This window comes from Furipterus horrens, unplaced genomic scaffold (assembly GCF_987537825.1).
Source record: "Furipterus horrens unplaced genomic scaffold, mFurHor1.1.pri manual_scaffold_9, whole genome shotgun sequence".
NCBI lineage: Eukaryota > Metazoa > Chordata > Mammalia > Chiroptera > Furipteridae > Furipterus > Furipterus horrens.
Window position 1 is genome coordinate 30184444 of NW_028327179.1, and position 23897 is coordinate 30208340.

Consider the following 23897-nt stretch of genomic DNA (forward strand, 5'->3'; position numbering starts at 1 on the left):
TGTTCCGATTTCTTGATTTTATTCCTGGTTTTCCTTCCCTCACCACTTGTCTCATTTGTGTTTTCATTCATTTCAGCAGGACTAGCCTTCATTCCTTCCCCATCTTGTTCAATATCTTTTGTTAATTCTGTAAGCTGCCTTATGACTATAGCTCTCAACTGAGCCTCAGAAAGATTTTCTATTTGTTCATCGTTTAATTCATGTATTTGCTTTTTGGTTAGCTGTGTGATTGGTATTTCAATCATGATTCCTGCCATCCTGACCGTTTTGTTTACCTTTCCTTCTTGGGTGGGGCTGTCACCCCTCCTATACTATATTGGGTGGAGCCCTGTGTACTCGTCACAACCCAGCGACCTTTCTCACCACACTATGGTGCTTTGTGTGGGGGCGGGGGTCCAAGATGGATTCCTGCTGTTTGTTCTCTGCTGAGAGACCAGGAGCCTCCTCCTCCATCCCCACGCCCTCCAGGCCTCACAGTCTGAAGCAATGGGGGTCTGCCTTCTCCAGAGTTGGAATCACATGCTGAGGGGTTTAGTCTGCAGCCAGGGCTGGCTCCTAGGCGCTTCTCTCCCCCCCACTAAATACAGGTATCTGCTTACCGGGCCCCACCGCTTGTCGTTGCAGCTGCCGCCTCCAGCACAGCTTGATCTCTCTGCTCCAGCTTTGCCCTTCCTACCCATCCGGATGAGCACTACTTGTTTATAACTTCATACGTTACACTTCCATGTAGCTTTATTTTCTGGAACTTCTAGTTATTTCTGGTTTTGCGGTAGTTGTAGTCCTTCTTAGTTGTGGAGGCAGACGGAGTGTGTCAGTCTAGGCTTCCATCTTGGCCGGAAGTCCTGCATGGCAGTTTTTTAATCAAGTGTTTTTGATCCATGACTTAGCACAGGTTGGTTAACACTAATATTTATTGAATGCTTACTATGGGCCAGGCACATGTAATTACATAACTTATTGCAATTAAGGTTTCCAATAATCCCATATCTAGTTGCACAAGGTACTTCTTATCAAAATATAGTTAGTGCTGGGAAAGACCAGTTCCATTTCCACTTGAAATGAATACCACAATTTTATAATAAATTGTTGGGTAAAAAATGTTTGATTAGAACATTATCTTTAAAAATTAATGATATATATTTATTTTATCCAATCTACAAGTTTTAATACAACAATCTCTTAACTGAGCCATAAATTTTTAGAAGTATGTTTTTAAATTTTTTTTAAATTTTATTTATTTATTTATGTATTTTTAGAGAGAGGGGAAAGGAGAAAGAGAGGGAGAGAAACATCACTATGTGGTTGCCTCCCATGCACCCCCAACTGGGGACCTGATGTGCAACCTAGTCATGTGCCCTGACTGGGAATCGAACCAGTGACACTTGGTTCGCAGGCCGACACTTAATCCACTGAGCCACAGCAGCCAGGGCTTGTTTTTAAATTTTTAAACAGAGAAAGATGACTATATTTTGACCATTCATTTTTATTTTTTGGCATTGAGAACTGCACTTATTATCTGCGTGATGTAAATATCTAGATCCACTGGTGTTTGTTAAGACTTGTTTTGGAACCCTTATGTAACCAGTTTTTGCAAATAAGGAATATGTTTTTTAAAAGAATGTGTATGCTTTAACTGTTGGGTATATAATTCTATATAAGTATATTAGATCAAACTTCTTAATTATCCTGAAATATATTTTAAATCTTTACAAATTTTTGTTTGATTCATGAATTACAAAAAGAACTGTATTAAAGTCTTATAATTATGGATTTGTTGATTTTTAGTTTAATTTTGTCAAGTATTTTTATTATTTTAGGTTTTTTCTTCATAGATTTTTTTCCTTTTTAAATTAAACTTATTGGGGTGACGTTGGTTAATACGATTTATAGGTTTCAAGAGTACATTTCTGTAATACATGATCTATATATTGCATTGTGTGCCCACCACACAGTCAAATCACCTTCTGTCAGCATATATTTGACTGCTTTTACTCTTTACTACCACTGTAACCCCTCCCTCTGGTAACCACCATACTGTCGTTGTCTGTGTCTACGAGCTTTTCTTTGTTTTTCTTGTTTGTTCATTTGTTGCTTTCAATTTTATATCCCATATGTGAGTGAAATAATATGGTTTTTAACTTTTTCTGTCTGACTTATTTCACTTAACATGATATTATCAAGGTCCATCCATGGTGTCACAAATGGCAATATTTTATCTTTTCTTACGGTTGAGTAGAATCCATTGTATATGTGTGCCACATCTTCTTTACCCAGTCATCTACCACAGGATACTTCAATTCGTTTCATGTCTTTGTCACCTTGAATAATGCTACAATGAACATAGTGGTGCATATATCTTTGTGAATAAATGTTTTCAAAATTTTCGGGTAAATACCCAGAAGAGGCATTGATGGGTCATTGGTAACCTTATTCTTAATTTTTTGAGGAACCTCTATACTGTTTCCCACATTGGCTGTACCAGTTTACATGTCTGCCAGCAGCGAATGAGGATCTCTTGTCCTCCACAAACTCTCCAACACTTGTTATTACTTGTCTTATTGATAACAATCATTCTAACAGGTGTGAGGTGGTATCACTGTTTTGATTTGTATTTCTCTAATAGCTAATAAAGTTGAAGATCTTTTTATATATTGTTGGCTGTTTGTATATCTTCTTGGGAGAAGAGCCTGTTCAAGTCCTCTGCCCATTTCTTGACTGGATTGTTTGGTGTTGAGTTGTATGAGTTTTTTATATATTTTCTATATTAACCCCTTGTGGGAGCTGTTGTTTGCAAATATCCTGTCCCATTTGGTTGGTTGCCTTTTTGTTTTGTTAGCAGTTTCTTTTGCTGTGTAGAAACTTTTTAGTTTGATACAGTCCCAGTCATTTATTTTTGCCTTTACTTCCCTTGTCTTTCGGGTCAAATTCATAAAATCGTCTCTAAAACCAATATCCATATGTTCAGTACCTATATTTTTCCTTTGTGATTTATTGTTTCAAGTCTTATATTTAGGTCTTTGATCTAATTATTTTGAGTTGATACAGGCTTTATATGACAAACCCTCAGCTTAATATTATACTCAATGGTGAAAAACTGAAAGCTTTTCCCCTAAGGTCAGGAACAGGACAATAATGTCCACTCTCACCACTCTTATTCAACATAGTTCTGGAAGTCCTAGTTAGAGCAATCAGGCAAGAAAAAAAATAAATAAAAGGCACACAAATTGGTAATGAAGAAGTAAAAGTGCCATTCTTTGCAGATGACATGATTCTGTATATAGAAAATCTGAAAAACTCTACCAAAAAACTGTTAGAAACAATAAACAAATACAGTAAAGTTGCAGGATATAAAGTCAATGTACAACTATCCACTGCATTACTATATACTAACAATGAAATATCTGAGACGGCGGGATTGTTATTTTTTATTTTTAAAATAATTAATTAATCATTTATTTATTTTTAAAAAAGAAGAAGAATATATGAAAGGGTGAAGTGGGAGAGCTTGTATGTATGAACTATGGTCATGGACTGGGGGGGATTGCTGGGAGAGGGGGCTGCTGGGTGGAGGGGAGTAAAGGAGAAAAATCGGAACTATTGTAACAATATAATCAATAAAATATACTTAAAAATAAATAAATAAAATAAATAAATAAATCAACAAAGGGGGGAAAAAAGACATTTCGGGAAAAAAAAAATCCTTTTGCAATTGCAACAAAAATAACAAAATACCTTGGAATAAACTTAACAAATGATGTGAAGAACCTATATACTGAAAACTACAGAGCATTATTAAAAGAGATTGCAAAAGACACAATGAGAGACTTCCAGCCGAGATGGAGGCTTAGACAGACACGCTGCATCTCCCTCCACAACTAAAAAGGAATACAACTACCACAAAACTAGAAACAACCATAAGTTCCAGAAAATCAAACTGCATGGAAGTCCAGCAAACAAAGATATTAAGAAGAAATACTTATCCAGACAGGTAGGAGGGGCGGAGCCAGGGCATAGAGGATGCAGTGTGGTGGTGGCAGCAGCAGCAGGCTGGTGGAAAGTGCGCTCACACGTTTTAAAAAGTCAGGAGGCATATCTGGGGAGTGTTCCCAGTTTCTCACTGGCCCTCTCAGCTCATGGTCCCAGCACGGGGGAAAATCAAGCCTCGTTGCTTCTGAATGTGCAGACCAGTGGGGGTTGGGGTGGAGGCAGAAACTGCCAGTCTCTCAGCAGAGTCTGCTTGTTTAAAGGGCCACCACAGTCCTAGAATGTCCGCAGACTCACCCACTCTTGGAACAATGGTCAGGGCAGCAGCCAGAGGGGTGCCAGTCCAACGAAGAAGTAGGAGAGGTGCCTAGAAAAGGGGTGAGTGCTGGGCAGGTGGCATTGTTTCCTCTTGGACCCCTTCCCCATATACAGCACCACAACGTGGTGAAACAGGTCACCCTGTAATGATGAATTCTTAAGGCTCCACTCCTTACAATGTAACGGGAGTGACAGCTCTACCTGGGACATGGAGCCAAACAAACACAGGAGCCTGTCATAATGAGACAGAGAAATATGGCCCAAAAGGGGAAATTGATCAAGGTTCCAGTGGGAGAACTAAGCAATGAGGAGATAGCCAACCTAACAGATGAGGAGGTAGCCAACCTAACAGATGCAGAATCCAAAACACTGGTGATAAAGATGCTCACAGGCTTGACAGATATGCTTGAGTACAGCAAACGCATAAGAAGTGAAGGCTATGCTAAGTGAAACAAAGGAAAATTCACACAAGACCAATGGTGAAGGAAAGGAAACCAGGGTTCAAATCAATGATTTGGAATGTAAGGAAGAAAAACACAGTCAACCAGTGCAGAATGAAGAAGCAAGAATTGAAGAAAATGAGGAAAACTTTCCAAATTTTGTGAAAGAGATGGACATACATGTCTGGGAAGCATGGAGGGTCCCGGGCGAGCTGGACCCAGAGAGGACCACACCAGGACACATCATGATTTAGATGCCAAAGGTGAAAGATGAAAAGAGAGTCCTGGGGGCAGCAAGAGAGAGGCAGAGAGGTGCCTACAGGGGGATGCCTATAGGACTATTAGCTGATTTTTCAGAGAACACTTTGCAGGCAGGAAGGGATTGGCAAGCAGTATTCAATGTGATAAAAGGCAACCTCCAACCAGGATTACTCTATCCAGCAAAGCTATCATTTGGAATGGAATGGCAGATGAAGTGCTTCCCAGGCAAGGTGAAGCTAAAGGAGTTTATCATCACCAAACCATTATTATATGAAATATCAAAGGGACCTAGTTAAGAAAAAGAAGATGAAAGCTATGAACACTAAAATAACAGCAAACTCACAACTATCCACAATTGAATCTAAAATATAAAAAGAAAATCCAACTAAGCAAACCAGAATAGGAACAGAATCATAGGGATGAGAATCATTTGGAGGGTTATCAGTTGGGAGGGGGCAGGGGGAGAAATGAGGAAATGGTGCAGGGATTAAGAAGCATAATCGGTTGATGCAAAATAGACAGGGGGAAGTTAAGAATAATATAGGAAAGGGTGAAGCCAAAGAATTTATATGCATGATGCATGGACATGAAATAAGGTGGGTGGGATTGCTGGAGGGGAGGGAGGTACTGAGCAGGGGTGGGGGGAGCAAAGGGAAAAAAATGGGAACTACTGTAACAACATAATCAATAAAATATACTTAAAAAAGAAAAAGACAAAGACACAATGAAATGGAAAGATATTCTGTGTTCATGGATTGGAAGAATCAACACAGTTAAAATGTCCATATAAACCAAAGCAATATACAGGTTTAATGCAATGCCCATCAATATCCCAATGACATTTTTTAAATAAGTAGAACAAAAAAAAAATAATTATCCCATTGTATGGAACCACAAAAGATCCTAAATAGCCAAAGAAATCCTGAGAAAAAAGAGAGAAGCTGAAGGTATCAAACTCCTTGATGTCAAATTATACTACAAAGCAATGATAAGTAAAACTGCATGCTATTGACAGAAAAACAGACACACAGACCAATGAATCAGAACTGAGAGGCCAGAAATCAACCTTTATGTACAGGGGCAAAATAATTTTTGACAAAGGAACGAAAAACATACACTGGAGAAAAGAAAGCCTCTTCAATAAATGGTGCTGGGAAGATTGGAAAGCCACATGTCAAAGAATACAACTAGACTACCATTTGTCCCCATACACAAAAATTAACTCAAAATAGGTATGATTTTTTTTTTAGTTTAGAATTTCTGTATCTTCTTGTTGATTTTGTTCCTTATCACTCTTTAGTGTGCTTTTTCTAATGCAGTCATATCTCAGTACTTGTCAGCTTCAGAACCCGTCAAACGCTGTGCTCATCCCATTTGACAAGAAAAAAAAATGCTTCAGCACTGGACATTTGCTCTGGACTCGTCACACCTGCTAGGACTTGTATGAATCACGACGCCGACCTGCAAGAGAAAATGCTTCATCGCTCATTGCTTGTTGGTACTTGTCGTTTCAGCACTCATTACAAGTTCTGGAATGAATTAACAACAAGTACTGAAGTACCACTGTATATACATTTTAAATTTTACTTAAAGACGATTTTGTCAGATATGTTACAGCTATACCAGCTTTCTTTTAGTTAGCATTTTTCTGGAATGATTTTTCCATCCTCTTAGTTTCAGCTTTTTGTGTGTCATGTTTTAAATGTGTCTCTTATAAGCAGTAGAGCTGATTTTTTAAAAAATCCACTCTAATTCTCTTTAAATTTTAACTAGTGAATTTAGTTTATTTACATTTATTGCTATTATTTAAATATATGAATTGATTTCTGCCACTTTATGCGTTCTATCTGGCATTGTTTGTCTTTCTTCCTCTTTTAAAGGATTTTACTTAATTGATAGTTCTCTTTTTTTAATTAAAATATTTTATTTATTTATTTTTAGAGAGAGGGAAAGGGAGAGAAAAAGAGAGGGGGAGAAACATCAATGTGTAGTTGTCTCCTGCAGGCCCCCAACTGGGGACCTGGCCCATAACCCAGGCATATGTCCTGACTAGGAATTGAACTGGTGACCCTTCGGTCCACAGGTTGGCACTCAATCTACTGAGCCACACCAGCCAGGGCTAATTGATAGTTTTCTTTATCCATTTTTGTCCCTTTCTTTAATGCTCTCTTTAAACTTTTAACATGAATTCTTGATGTAACAGTGTCTAAACTCAATCAAGATTTTATTTTCTCCTGAAAATTGAAAGGATCTTAGAATTCTTTAATTCTAAACTTGATTTTTCTTTATATCCTATAGTTTTCTAGTATTTTATCTTATTTTCAAATCCTCAAATTTGTCACTCTTGTCATTGCTAATGCTTAGCTATATCCATACATTTATGAATATAACTGCTCATCACTGTTTCTTTTATCCACTCCTTCATCAATTCAATTTCCTTCTGTATGAATAACATACACCATTTACTAATTCTTTTCAGTAATGATCTTTGAGTGATTAAAGTTTCTAGTTCTTTGCTTGAAACAGATTCTTTTTTTAAGTATATTTATTGATTATGCTATTGCAGTTATCCCAATTTTTTTCCCTTTGCCCCCCTCTGCTCTGGTACCTCTCTTCCCTCCAGCAATCACCCCCTCCCTTAGTTCATGTCCATGGGTCATGCATATAGGTTCTTTGGCATCCCTATCTATTTTGTACCTAACAGTTACGCTTTTTGATCTCTGAACCTTTTCCCCCACTTTCCCCCTCCCCACCGCTGATAACCCTTCATATGCTCTCTGTATTATGGTTCTGTTCCTTTTATAGTTGTTTACTTAGTTTGTTTTGTGTTTTTAGATTCATTTGTTGATAGTTGTGAGTTTGTTGTCATTTTACAGTTCATAGTTTTGATCTTCTTTTTCTTAAATAAGTCCTTTTGACATTTTCTTAAATAACAATTTGGCCAAGTATACAAATCTAGGTTGATAATTATTTTCCCTCAGCACTTGGAATATATTATTCTACACTTTTCTGGTCTTTTTTTTTTGTGTGTGTGTTATTGACAAGTGTTGTTTTTTAAACCTAATTGTTGGACTTTGTTGAGTGTCTTTTATTTGTGTTGTTTCTATTATTTTAGGTTCCATAGCTTCACTGTGATGTACTTCTATGTAGATTTCTTTTTATTTATCATCCTTGGAAATCATGTGGTTCTTGATTCTATGGATTTATGTATTTCATCATCTCTGGAAACTTTCACAGCCTTTCAAGAGAGCTTCTCCCCATTTTTTTTTCCTATTCTATCCACCTGTACTCTTATCAGGGGTATGGTGACCTTCTAATTCTACGTTCCATTTTACTTAAATCTTAATATGCTTTCATTTCTTAATTTTCCAGTGTTGCATTATACCTAATATCCTCAGGTAGATTTTCTAGTTCACCAGTCTTTAAACATCTAATCTATTGTTCATTCATCAATTAAAAATTATTATTTTCTTTGTCTTTTTTTTTTTCTAATATGCCTTGTTTTTAAATAAATGTTCTCATTCCTTCTTAAGGGTTCAATTCTTTCATGTCTTATTTTAAACATAATTTGTATTCTGCTTCAGACATTCATTCTATTATCTCAACTTTTGAGGTAATAATTCTGCTGTTTTTGCTCATTCTCACTCATAGTGAATATGTTCTTTGTGTGGAATGTAATTTTTTTTTTTCATCGTGAGCTCTCTTCTTGAGCGTAACCTTTTTTTCCTATGAGAACCTCATATGACCTGCATTGTGAGAATGTCCCTGTAGACTGCTTCATGTTTGGCAGGCATGCACAGTATTTTTGGCTTAGGGCCAATTTTTGTGTTAATTCTTCAACCTGGGGTTGAGGGTTTAACCCATTTGGTAAGCTAAGTTCAAACCCTAAGTCTATTTGAAACACAGTTCTCTGGTTTTAACTTATCAGAAATAACTGTTTTGTTCTGATTTGTCTGCCCAGAACCCAGGCAGAAACATATATAAATGTATGAGTTGTCTCTCTTTGGCAGGAAACAAATTTACTCTGGGTTTGTCCTTTCACCGAAGGTGCAATCCTTTTAGGGCATCAGCTTTATGTGGGGAAATAGTTACAAGTTTCTTCCTTATTTGGGGCTGTGTATTAGCCTGCCTGAGCTGCTATAACAAAATACCATAAACTCTGTGGCTTAAACAACAGAAATGCATTTTCTCACAAATGGGGAGACTGGAAGTATGATATCAGAGTGTCAGTATGGTCAGGTTCTGGTGTGGGCTCCCTTCTTGGTTTTCAGGTGGCCACTTTCTCACTATGTCCTCATATGGCTGAAAGAGAGGTTTGGCGGGGGCAGGAGTGGGAGTGCTCTAGTATCTCTTTTTATAAGGGCACTAATCCCATTAAATCAAGGCCCTTCCCTCATGATGTCATCTAACCATATGTAACTCCAAATGACCAGGCCCTGTATACCATCATAGTGGAGATTAAGGTTTTAACATATAAATTTGGGCAGGGGGTGGGGAGGACACATTCAGTCCATAATTGGCCCAAACCTTTGTCTACTGCCCCCTTGTGGATAACAAAGCCAGACTTCTAGTCTACCAAGAACAAGGCCCTCACTCACCTGATACCCTGTTTTTAAATCCACTCACACTCTTATTGTTCTGGTCTCCTGTTTCAACTACTTCTGGAATAGAGGAACTTTATTTGCTTTCTTTGAATCAATTGTTCATCACGTCTAGGGTCTTTCAGGTCTTCTAGTGTTACTTTACTGGCAGAACAAGAAGACCCCCACACTCAGATTCTGTCTTTCCTTTGTGTGACCTGAACAGGTCTGCTGAATTTCCCTTCCTTTCCTATTAAAAAGAATGATGTACACAACTACAATTCTCATTCATTTCATACGTAATTCTGAGAATGAGTGATTAGAGATAGCAATGTGTTGCAAATTAAAAAATGTTAAATATAGAAAAAGCAAATAGAGTTTCTCTAATAATGCATTTTAATTATAATGCATTGATATAACACTTTTTATCTGAGGATACCAAAGTGTATAAGAACTATATCATAATTTCTTGAAGAGATCATGAATGTTTCCAACCTAGCAACTGTAGAACAATAAAAGGCCATTTGAGATTTGATTGTAAATTAAGTATTACTGACTCTCTTTTTAAAGATTATAAGTACAATTTCTAGAATGTTATACTATTGGTGCAGTGAAGGGCATTTTGCTCAGGACATGAGTTGAATAATTACAGTGGGATTATTTCAAAGATGAATCCTACAGGGTGAACAGTTCTGTGAAAAGTCAGAAGTTACATACACAAATAATCTTGGTTAGAGACAGTATAAATATTGAGGTTGGGGGGCTCATGAGTCTCCTTATTGCCTTGTTATATCCCAATGGCTCTGGGACAGATTATGTTCTCTTTGTGCTTTCCTTTTTACTCCAGAAATAAAGAAAAACAAGATTGATTGAAAAGATTATTTGATATTAACCATGAGGTCAAATCTAGTGTGGTTAGTACTTGAAGAAGAAGGTGCGTGCGGAAACTGAGCTGGACTTCATAATTTACAAAGACACAGTCTGTTTGGAAATTTATATTTACAGTAAGAATAATTCTTCAAAGAATAGGGCTAATAGTCATGGACTCAAACTGACTTCCTATGGTGTCCTCCAGAACCAGAGTTAGTTCCCATTCAAGCCAGACCTCCCTTTAGAAGTAAGGCTCAACATTAAGGATTAATTCACAAAAGTCAGTCCAGGGAAGAAGTTGATACCAAATATTAGAGCCAGCTTATACAATCTCTTAGACATTCATTTGCTGGAACTTAAGACATTTGCCCCCATTCCAAATACCTAAGGATGCTATTCAGCCAACTATACAGCCCTATCAGTTGCTAAAATATGGAAAGACTTCTATACCAGTTGGTAAAAAGCAACTGCCCAGTGTATCTAAGCTGCCCTGGCTATTGACTCCCTCTATAATTTCTCTGCACCCTTTGAACCACATTTCTCCACAAGGAAGATGAACTAGGGTAGCAACTGGAGAAGCTTCTCTCAGCACTGGAGCCAGAGTCTGTTCTAATAGGACAGTGCTGTGGCATTGATTAAGTACTGTGCATGTTGTCCTAGTCTGTGCCATCAGGCCTGCCTTGAACCAAAGCCTCCAGGTTCCACCCTTCAGTGTTTTTCTTGTGTCATAATAATCTGATTTTATGGAGGGTTCCAGACTTTGACTAAAAGTACTTACTATGACTTTCTGTCTTCCTGACTACCATTGCTTGTTCTCAATACCAGTAGATCCTAGCATTTTAGTTTGTAGATTAAATAAACAAATAGGAATTCTGGCCAGGATGGAGACCTAGACAAACACACTGCATCTCCCTCCACAACTAAGAAGGAATACAACTACCTCAAAACTAGAGATAATCAGAATTTCCAGAAGATTGAGCTGCGTGGAAGTCCAACAAAAAAAAGATATAAAGAAGAAATACTCATCCAGACAGGTAGGAGGGGCAGAGCCGGGGTAGAGAGGACCCAGTGTGGTGGCATCAGTAGCAGTGGCAGCGGCAGGCCAGCGGAGCGCAGTCATACATTTTAAAAATAGGGAGGGACACATGGGGAGCACTCTCAGCACCAGACCAGATCTCACAACTCACAGTTCCAGCACCAGGGAAAATAAAGCCTCATTGCTTCTGACTGTGAAAACCAGTGGGGGTTGGAGCAGAAGAGGAGATTGCCACTCTCCCAGCAGAGTCTGCTTGTTTAAAGGGCCCCCATGGTCCTAGAACGTCCACAGATCCACCCACTCTGGGAGCAATGGCCAGGGCAATGGCTAGAGAGGCACCAGTGTCATATGGAAGTGGGAGAAGTGCCTGGAAAAGTGGTGAGTGCTGAGCAAGTGGCATTGTTTTCTCTCAGACCCCTCCCCCACACACAGCGCCATAATGTAGTAAAATGGGTTGCCTGTACTGACAAATACCTAAGTCTCCACCCTTACAATGTCACAGGTGCGACAGCTCTACCTAAGACACAGAGGCAAACAAACACAGGAGCCCATCAAGATGAGGAGACAGAGAAGTATGGCCCACAGAGGGAACAGATCAAGGTTTCAGTGGGAGAACTAAGCAACAAGGAAATAGCCAACCTAACAGATGAAGATTTCCAAACAGTGGTCATAAAGATGCTCAGAGGCTTGACAGATATGCTTAAGTATGGCAAGTGCGTAAGGGAAAAAGTGAAGGCTGTGCTAAATAAAATGAGGGAAAATCCACACAAAACCAATGGTAAAGGGAAGTAAATCGGGGTTCAAATCAATGATTTGGAACTCAAGGAAGAAAAAAATAGTCAACCAGTACAGAATGAGGAAACAAGAATTGTAAAAAATGAGGAGAGGCTTAGGAACCTCTGGGATAACTTTAAACATGCCAACATCTGAATAATAGGGGTGCCAGGAGGAGAAGAGAAAGAGCAAGAAACAGAAAGCTTATGTGAAAAAATAATGAAGGGAAACTTCCCTAATTTGGTGAAGGAAATAGACATACAAGTCCAGGAAGCACAGAGAGTCCCAAACAAGCTAGACCCAAAAAAGGACCACATGAAGACACATCATAATTAAAATACCAAAGGTTCAAGATAAAGAGAGAATCTTAAAAGCAGCCAGAGAAAAGCAGAGCGTTACCTACAAAGGGGTGCCTATAAGACTATCAGCTGATTTCTCAAAAGAAACTTTGCAGGCAAGAATGGACTGGCAAGAAGTATTCAATGTGATGAAAAGCAAGGACCTACAACCAAGATTACTCTATTCAGCAAAACTATCATTTAGAATGGAAGGACACATAAAGTGTTTCCCAGACAAGGTAAAGCTAAAGGAGTTCATCATCACCAAGTCATTATTATATGAAATGTTAAAGGGACTTATTTAAGAGGAAGAAGATAAAAACTATGAATATTAAAATCACAACAAACTCACAACTATCAACAACTAAATCTGAAAAATAAAAATGAAATTCAACTAAGCAAACCAGAATAGGAACAGAATCATAGGAATGAGGATCATTTGGAGGATTATCAGCTGGGAGGGGGAAGAGGGAGAAATGAGGAAATGGTGCAGGGATTAAGAAGCATAACTGGTTGGTACAAAATAGAGAGGGGGAAGTTAAGAATAATATATGAAAGGGTGAAGCCAAAGAACTTATATGGATGATGCATGAACATGAACTAAGGCGGGGTGGGATTGCTGGAGGGAAAGGGAGTATTGGGTGGAAGGGAGCAAAGGAAAAGAAAATTGGGACTACTGCAACAGCATAATCAAAAAATATACTTTTAAATAGATAGCTAAACAAATAAATCACTGTTTAAACATTTTTCAAGTTGACATAATCTTACCAACTTTTTATCCTGCCAAGTAAAGAACATTATTTTTTAAAAAATAAATTTCTGCCACTTTTATGCTACATAAGAAAGAAAAGAAGGACACAGATTCAGGATAAAACTCCCTAAAGAATTTATCCTATGAAAAACTAATCATACTGTCTTTTTCTTTTTATTTCACCAAAGACTAGTGAGAAATTAACCCTGGACTGGTAGTGACTGAGGATATTTGCAAGCCTGCACTGTACTCCCTACATTCATCAGTTTCCAAGTTGAGCCCTAGTGAAGCGCAGTTGCTTCTTTTGCTTTGTACTTTGGTTTGATGTTCCAGACCCTGGGCACACCCAGACTCTAACATATACAATGAAGACAGTCTCAGTATTGGTTCTGTCCTTTTACTTCCTCCCACACTACTGGCGATACATAGGAGCCCTGAAAGTCTGACATTTACATCTGGTTCTCTGTCCTGAGGCTGACATATTATGGCCAGGCCTTTTCTCTTTTCCATACAACACGTTGGCATTGTACATTTATTTATATGCTTATTATCCAATAATATCAGAATTTTCCTGGTAACACGAATTGCTCCGCTAACAAGATGCAAATATGTAGCCAGGCCTTGATACTAGGCACAATAGACCATACCTTTCTTATAGAAAATAGTTCTCTGGGTTTGAATAAAAAGCACCTACCCTTGAGGACCTTTCATCTCTATCCTCAACTACATCAAAGAATAAGTGCTCCTAATGCATATTATAAAAGTGCAGGAAAAGGATTTTATCTGACATTTGATAATTTGCCAAACTATGTGTGGAGAAGAGAAAAGGCTTCAGTAAGCGAAACAGAAAGGCATAATTGATTACGCTATTAGGAAGCCATTATAACACAAAACAAATATCACAAGATTGTAAGAAGACTCAGCTAATAATGTTTTTCTGACATCGATAAAATTAGTTGTTTTTCATCTGTGTTGTGAAATTTCTGATTTGTTTTAGCCTCGCATATTATTCTATTATGACATGGTGATTTTCATTATGCTTCCCTAAACCCTATCAAAAGATAAAGTCTAGACTGTAATTATCTTTATATTTAGTCAAATAGTCAGGCTTCATCTATTTCCAGAACAGTTAATGTATTTGGCTCATTAGTCTGAAAACACTGAGTATAATTTAGCTCACTAAAAATGCATCCGGCATTAGCTTGTGTAAGGAGCACAATGGTCTACCGTGTGATGATTTTATTCTTTTCCTATGTCAGGGAGTCAGGAAGTAATAACTATTATTTTTGATCACATACTAGGTAGCAGACAGCATATTCAACTTTTACATGCATTATTCATTTAGTTCTCACAACAACAAATTCTTATTCACATTGCACATATTTCGAAGCTTACCTAGAGTCATTTACCTAGCCGCAGACTCAGGATGGCCTGATTTCAAAGCTTGAGGTCTTAACCACTATGTTATAAGAAATGCTTGATTCCATATACTCAAACTTTATTATGTCTGATGTTTGTACAGACCACATGCAGTTATGTCTTCAAAGAAACGGAACCTAGTGCTTCCACCTTGACAAGAGGCCAGTTTGAATGTAAAGAGAACATTAATTTTGTTTCTCCAAAAGGGTTATTCTGCTGGTTCACATCCTTAAATATATTTCCATTGCTCTTGGATAAAAACTCCTGAAAGTCTGTGAGTTCCTGAGCACTGGGATTGCCCTTCATTTTATGCTTCTTCACTTACTTGATTCAGCCACTCATGCCTTCTACCGTTTCCCCATCATTCCACACCACTTCCTTCCTCAGGGCATTCTCCCCACTCTTTCCTCTGACTGGAACATTCTCTCTGCTCCTTATTCACATTACCCATCTGGTTAAACATCATTTCCAAAGAGGCCTTTTTTTGACTCTCTAGCCCAAACCAAGTCCCCCTGAACTCTTTATAGCCCTTATCACAGGTTATAAGTACATATTTAATTTTGTGATTATTTCTTAAATGTCTCCCTCTCTCACTAAAATGTAAAATTTGATAATAGCAGGGATTGTGCTGGTCTTGCTCACCATTGAACATTCCTGAATCCCCACCCCCCATACTTGTTGATGGAGATTATGCTAGGGATTACTGAATGAATGAACGAATAAACAAATGACTGAGTAGTAATAGATTTGTGTATTTCCATTGTCTTTACAAGCAGATGCCAGCTAAGGTTAGGCTGTATCCATGGAAGTGAGCAAAGCTGTATGATCACATAGGTTTGAGTCTATGCTCTTGGCTCTGACACTAGACTGAATGTTTTAGTTTGTTCCTGAGCTGTTTCCCCTGAAACCGCTATTGAAGAAAACAAAATTAAGCATAGGACTAACTATTCTCAGGGAGTTGCTATAGTGCTTAGAACATGATGGAAGAAGAGAGAGGGGAGACTTGCCTTATATTTTTGGAGCTGTAAACTGGAAATGTCACATTCATTCACAATTGTTAAAGAAAGTATATAAAAAGTCTGTTAAGATGGCGGTGAAGAAGATAGTTTTTAAAAAATTCTTAGACTAATATCTTTATCATTGCAAATAGCCAAAATAAAAGATGTTTACATAGGATTTAATAAATATATAGAATTATAGAATCAACAGCATTTTTGTAAAATCTGACAGGAACAAAAAGGTATTGGTGGCTTTGAGATCATTAATTCTTTTTTATTTATTTATTTATTTTTTTTTTTGAGAGAAGGGAAGGGAGGGAGAGAGGGAAAGAAACATCAGTGTGTGGTTGCCTCTTGTGTGCCCCCAACTGGGGACCTGGTCTACAACCCAGGCATGCACCCTGACTGGGAATCGAAGCAGCAGCCCTTTGGTTCACAGGCCGGTGCTCAATCCACATCAGCCAAGGTGAGATCATTAATTCTTAATGCTGACGTCTACAGAATAGTTTTACAGTCCTAACCCTAACCTCCTGTACTACACCTATTCCTCCCTCCTCGTCTCCTCACCACCCCTCAGCTCTGGCAATAGCTGATAATTTATTGTTGCTATATTTTGCCTTTTTCTAGATAATATTTCAGACTTGCTTCTTTCATTTTAATGGTATGCATTTAAGGTTCTTTTGTGTCTTTTCATAGCTTAATAACTTATTTGCTCTTAACACTGAATAATATCCCATTGCATGGAAGTAGCAGTTTACATCTGTTCACCTACTGAAGAACATCTTGGTTGCTTCCAATTTGGGGATGCTCCACACCCTCACCAGCATTAGTGTTGTTAGTGCTTCGGGTTTTTGCCATTTTAATAGGTGTGTAGTGGTATCTCTAATGGCATTTCCCTAATGACATATGATGTAGAGCATCTTTTCACATGCTTATTACTTGCCATCTGTATATCTTCTTTGGTAAGGTTTCTGCAGATCTTTTGCCCATTTTTTAATTGTATTTTTTGTTTTCTTATGGTTGAGTTTTAAGTTTGTCCATTTAGTTGTTAATAATTATTATAATTTCTAGTTCTAAAAGTTATATTTCATTTTTTTAAAAATCTGCTATGCTAATTTTTATAGTTACCTATCCCCTGCAGGTATTTGTAAGCTTTTCCTTTATTTATTTAAAGTTATCAAGCATAATATTATAAAATATTTGCTGGTAGTGCTCATCCATTGTCTTATGACTCTGTCTCTGTTATTGTTCTGCTTGTTCTCACACCTAATGCCTTGTTTTCTTATATGCTTTATGATTTTAGACTGCAGGCTGCATATTGTCCTTGAAGCATTATATGTGAAGAATTTTTGAGGCCTTGAATAAACGTACTTTCAGAAAACAGCTTTATTTATATTTTTGTCAGGAACCTGGAGGCATTACTAGTCTAAGACCAATTTGGATTAAAATTAAACTGAAATCATGGGGATATTTTTTGAATTACTTAGATGATGTGAATGCTGACTGTGAATCTACACAAGCACTGTGTAAACAGCTTCTAGGGGAAAGGTTTTATTTCCCCTCTGCTCTGCTCAGCATCAGCACAGACACCAGGGGTTCTTTCGGCTGGTGCCAGGGAATGAATGAGTTTACCTCTTGTCATCTCTAACACAGTGCTGCAGCCCTCTGGAATCTCAGTTTAGTGTGGACAGGGATCCTATTAGGCTCTCTCTATTGAGCGGACATTGAAGATGTGACGTCAAAATCAAAGTTCAGCTTTGCAGAAATTGGCAGAGTCCCTGAGGGCAACAGCTCTGAGACTCTGGGCTCCCATTTTCTTCCTAGGCCTTATAATCCTTAATCTCTTATCAGCTCTTTGATGCTTGTATTGCCCATCTGTGTATCTTCTGTACCATTTTATATCTTTAAGATTTTATTACTTGATCCAGAATTTTTAGTTGGGGGGGGGGGTTATATTTGATACAGAATACACAGGTTAGTGAAGGCTTGGTCCCAACAAACTGGTCTGACTTAGTCCCAGAAATGGGTATCCTCCTCATGTCTTCTGTATCCTCTATGTTCTAGAATTGTCTTCTTACTATATTTGCCTTGAAGTCTGATCATGCTAGGCCAAATTCTAAATGTCACTACCTCCAAAAAAAATCTTTTCTCTTCACCCTAGCCTTTTTTTTCCCTAATATTCAAAGCATCTCATATGTCAGACTGAACCCTATGAGACTGAAAATTTTATAGGTCAAAGTCGTTATATATTGGCAATTTTATGAGTCAGCCTAAAACCTAGTTCAGTGCTTTGCAAAAAATTAACATGTACCTAATATTCACCTAAATGAGGGAACAAACATTTTAACAAAAATAAGCAACACAGCATTGTCCTGGTACACCAAGGTTATGGGTTTGATCCCTGGTCAGGGCACATACAAGAAGCAACCAATGAATGCATAAATAAGTGGAACAACAAATCGATATTTCTCTCCCCCCCAAAAATCATTACATCATCATCATCATCATCATCATCATCATCATCATCATAATAGTAATGAGCAATACATCCCAACAATGAAAGAAGATAAGTCATGTTTAATAGTTTCAGAGTAAGGAGAATTAAAATTTCATCCTTCTAAATGTATGAATTGTTGGTGTATATATAAATATAGATATACACACAGTAAATGAAGTTGCCCAAGGAAATTAGAAATCACCTTGGCTAGAATTCAGAAAAGAATAGGGACAGTGAAAGTAGCAGAGTTATCAAAATTTGCAGCTCACAGTCATTTCATAGGGCTGGATGGAAACAGATAACCTGCATGTACCCCAATCTACTTTGAACTAACAGAACGCAAGGGATCCTTTAAGAACAAAGTATTGTTATTGCAAAAATACTATTGAAAACATCATGTGGTAATTGAGAAATAAAGTCAGGAATTGCAATTTAAAATAAGTTAATTTAAGAGCTCTGTTAGCAAAAAGAGCTCTTGTTTCTAAAAACCTACTTTTAAAAAACCAAATTAACCAAATTGTCCATTAACATTGATCGCATTTGCTAAGTAATTGCTCAATCTCCATCCTACGCTTTGTAAATGCAGCATAACATGAAAGGAAGGACAAGATATCTTGAGGTGTAACATACCCTTTCCATATACATTTCTTTTAAAATTCTTTAAAACAATCTTCTTTGCTATGTGCCTACTGTTGGTTAGAACTGCTTTATATTATTATATAAGCATGGAACAGAGCCATTAGGGGGGACTTTTTGGATGTCATAAAACCAGTGCCTTTTGCTTTGCCTTCTCATGTAACAAAGGACAGAGTTCACTGATAAATGTTACTGGGACTCTGCCAAGATGGCCTTTGCAGCACCTGTAATAAAGACTCTGAACTGGAAGGCACAATCCCTCTCACTTTGCTGAACTGGCTACGTCAATTGACAGGCTAAGGCTTTTTATCACCAGGGAAACAAAGAATGTACTTTGAGTTCAGTGCAAATCTTCTGCAATGCTCCCTCTTAAAATGAGTACATTTTGTACCACCTGCAGAACAAGAATTATTAAACAGTAACTGAAAAACATGATTACACCTATGAACTTTATTCAATGAACTGATATACATCTAACTTGACAATGAGGAACCTTGCTTTCTTAACAAAATAATTATGGTGATGTTTTTATTTTTTGTGTGATATGTTCTTTTAATTTGATCAGGATGGTACCATTGTTGGAGAAACTCTAGAATCTCTTCTATTTCAAATTGAAGAACTTTCGAATGTATTGTTCATGGCCATCGAGGATATTTGCAGTGATGTGTAAGCTTTTAGAGCACGTTTCCTGGAGAAAAAGAAAACCAAAATCACTGAATCAAGGCCTAAGTTTGATTCATTACTAATGAGATATATAATACTGAGCAAGCTTTTAACCTATTGTTAACCTTATCTCCTTCTATAAAATTAAAATGAGACTATGCCCTTTCCATTTTATTAAAATATTTAGGGATTAAAGTATATTTTATACAACTTTTTAGAAGATGCAATATGGTGTTCATAGATAAGGTATTGCTGTTATTAATTTGTCGTATAGAATGTTAAAACTGTAAGGAGAACAAGGAAGACTTTGGGAACAATCAGTGTTATGCATCACTTAATAACAGGTTGGTTTTATTTTCCAAATTACTTTCTTTTGCTGTTCTGCTACTACATTATTCAGACCATTAAGGGAAGATGGAGCATCCTGTGAACAGAATTACACATGGCTTATTTTGTAATGCAAGAGAGAGTTCTGTCCTCTGATTGAGGCATTATAATCTCCCATTATAGCATGCCCTCTAAATCATCCTGCAGACTGAAGACAGGGCTGGACTCTCAGGTAATCTGTGAACAGTGACACTCTTTATAACCAGGTTACACCACTCTGTCCTCAGTGTAATGGGGAGGGGGTGTCACCAGCCTACATGGTACTACATTTCCATTACACAGATAGAATAATCAATAAAAGAAGTCTATTTCTATTCTGTGGGGCAGCTTCTATTATAAATGGGGCACAATGAGGAAGACACAGCTAACAAAATAGCAGTCTGAGAGACACAGATGACACCAATCAAACTAATAATTTTTAAAAATGATCTCTTTCATTACTTGAGGAAAACTTAGAGTTTTTTTATTTTTGTTTTTTTTTAATAGAGAAGGATCTCTTCAATTAGAGGCCTGACCACTTTGGGAAACAATGTTTTGAGAGTGTTAAATAGGAGAAAAATCAGTGAATGAAAATAATATAATCCATAACTCTGGGACTCCTAAACTAAACTAGGATGGGTGCGACAGGTTTTTGTCATTGTTGTTTTTAAATTCATCTCTGCTCTTTCCACACCTGGCATGGGATAAGTGCTTGGTAATTGCTTGCTGATGCTTGGTCAGGTGAATGGATAAATTAAAGATGACACATTCTAGGTGTAAACTTCCTTTAGAAACTGCATGTTAAATTTCTTTTGCACCTTTCAGCCCCAAAATTGGCCCTGTAGGCCAACCTTGGGCAAAATTGTTAAAAATTAGCATTCTTTTTCACTATAGCTTTAGTTCACCTTCCCGACTCTTTGACTCACACAAAAGCACTAAGGAAGATGGTAGCATTTATTAATTACAGTACAATTTTATCTAACATCCTTATGACATATGCAGGGCAGACATTACAATCAATACTCACTCAAACATTGCAAAACTAATGCTCAAGAGAAAATAGTGCAGCCAAGAATGTGGTCTAAGACATCTGAATACAATCCTGTATCTTTCCTATGAGAAACTTTGCGATTGCATGGTCTTAGAATCCAGCTGTCAGCGACCTATCAATCTGCTGGTAATTATACGATAACTAATGATCAAAGTTTAGATTCAATGTTTTGAAGACACACCTTAAAATATGGAAAGTGATAAAGGTAAAAAAAAAATCAATATATGAAAGAATGAAATTACAAAGGTCAAAGGACAAATGAGAGGGGTTAACCTGTTTTGGCCAGGGAACCCTGCCCAATGCCCTCTTAGTCACACTTTCAAAAGTAATTTAGTGGTTAGTTTCTGTATTCATACATTAGAAAGATGAAAGACAAAACAAAAACAAAAACATAATTTTATTTATCTGTTACTGTCACATGGAATTTCTAATCCTGCCCTTTCAGAGATATCCTTCACATTGTTTTCAATAATAAACTTCATTTTCAGAAGATCTTAATACACCAAAATTAAATTTCTTCAGTCAATTTGCTTGCTTGTTTGTAAGTGTATTCTAATTTGAATTAAGTTTTTGCCTCAAAAACATGATCTATTCCAAATTTCAGCATTTTCTGTGTTTTTTGGATACTGTCCATAAAGGTGACTGGGAAAACGTTTGAACTTATTTTCTTTTTAATTTTGTTTCTTGCCTACTAGCCTTACCATTGTTCTTTTCCTCAAGGCAAGGCCACCCTGACTTTAAACCTGAATTTGGATTATAAAATCTTCAGGCAACACTAGGTATTATACTAGTTAATAAATAATATTTACTCAGTGCAGAAGTTGCACAAAAATAAAGGGGTAAGAAATTAGAAGTGATTTGAAAAGTGTATTTTGACCAGTAATATGACATGTTTACAGATAATTTTCTAGATTTACATTAATATATTATACCACTATAAATAATGTTTTTAATATTTTAATAGTTGTATTTTAACACAAGTTGTGTGTTTTTGTACTCCAATGTATTTTGCTTTATGCATTTGAATATATTTTTTCTAATTAGGTGTCTGCCTAATACTGCTAAAGACACCATGGCACAAAATAGATTAATAACTCTTGTTCCATGTGCTGGGGTACTATAGGTCAAACAGAAGAAAATAGACCTAAGGGAAAATACTTATCCATGAAATAAGAACAAGTTGCTTTAAGAAGTATTCAAGGTGATGAAAAGCAAGGACTTACAACCGAGATTACTCTATCCCGCAAAGCTATCATTGAGAATGGAAGGGCAGATGAAGTGTTTCCCAGACAAGGTAAAGCTAAAGGAGTTCATTACCACCAAGCTATTATTATATGAAATGTCAAGGGGACTTACTAAGAAAAAAAAGATCAAAACTATGAACACTAAAATGACAACAAACTCACAACTATCAACAACTGAATCTAAAAAAAAAAAAAAAAAAAATCCAACTAAGCAAACTGGAATAGGAACAGAATCATAAGTATAGGGATCATTTGGAGGGTTATCAGCTGGGAGGGGGAAGGGGGAGAAATGGGGAAATGATGCAGGGATTAAGGACCATAATTGTTTGGTACAAAATAGACAGGGGGGAGTTAAGAATAATATAGGAAAGGGTGAAGCCAAAGAACTTACATGCATGACCCATGGGCATGAACTGAGGGGGGTGGGATTGCTGGATGGAAGGGGGTTACAGGCAGAGGGGAGAAGGGGGTTACAGGCAGAGGGGAGCAAAGGAAAGAAAAAATTGGGACTACCGTAACACCATAATCAATAAAATATACTTAAAAAATAAAAAATACATCAAAATTTAAAAAAATAGAACAAGTTGCTTTAAAAAGGAATACTCAACAAACGAAGAATCCATGAAGATTCCAAAGAGATGGAGAGACAGAAAGTTTTAAAAAATGCAATTGAAGTTTTGGAGGTTAAAGATGAGGATGTCTACTACAAAACTGATTTGAAAAGATGAAAGGGTGAAAATAGAGAGAAAAGGAAACTAGAGAATCAGTTCACAAGGTCCAAACTTCAGTTACCAGGAATTTTATGACAGAAAAAGAAAAAAAAGGAAAAGAAAACACTATGAAAACAATAATGGAAAAAAAATTAAAGCTAAAGGACATGATTTGGCGTATTGGAAGGACTCATCTTGCACAATGGATCAAAGAAGTTCCATATTCAGACACAGTTTCCTGAAATTTTAAAACACTGGTTAAACAGAATATTCTCCAAACCAACAGAGAGGAAACCAAGGATGAAAAAAACTTAAGACCCAAGAAAGAGCGGAACTGCACACTGGAGAAAGATGAAGGAAAATTTCAGGACAGTTGTAAAGGTGGCAATTGATCCACATTGGAAAAAGACGGTGAGAGGCTTCATGGGGACATCTCAAAAAGATAATAAATAAAAATAAAAAAGAACTTGCAGAGCAGCTGATATGTTTGTCATATTTAGGAGAGTTTTAAAGTTCTGTCATAGAAAATTTGTGACTGAATTAATAATAAGTTCATATAAAATGAAGCAAAGTTTTAAAAAGACAATTATTAACCCCAGGGAAACAAAACAGAGAAAGGAAAAGTAAAAACACTATAGCATGTGGTTCAGTTGTCACAATATTTATATATGTGTTAAAATGTAAATATTGAACAACGATCTAACCAAAATTAAAACACAAACAAAGTAGGAAGAGGGGGAAATGAAGAGGGAGGACACATCACAGCACTATTCACAATAGCCAAGATGTGGAAACAACCTAAGGGTCTGTTGACAGATTAATGGATAAAGCAAATGTGGTTTATATGTACAATGGCACAATATTCAGCCTTAAAAAAAAAAAGAAGAAGGAAATACTGCCACACGCAACAACATGGATGGACCTGGAGACCATTATGCTAAGTGAAATAAGCCAGTCACAA

General features: G+C 37.0%; 1 long non-coding RNA gene across 3 annotated transcripts in view; it reads right to left on the reverse strand.

Annotated features, from left to right (window-relative positions):
- Positions 1-6327: 6327 nt before the first annotated feature.
- The window catches only part of LOC150001504 (uncharacterized), a 54960-nt gene continuing 37390 nt past the window's right edge, over positions 6328-23897 (reverse strand). For 2 of the 3 annotated variants that reach the window (XR_016513048.1, XR_016513046.1), the window contains exon 4: positions 19144-19590. This is a non-coding gene — a long non-coding RNA (uncharacterized LOC150001504). Of the gene's footprint in view, positions 6465-19143; positions 19591-23897 lie in introns of those variants that run through there. The other variant, XR_016513047.1, reaches the window with a different exon arrangement.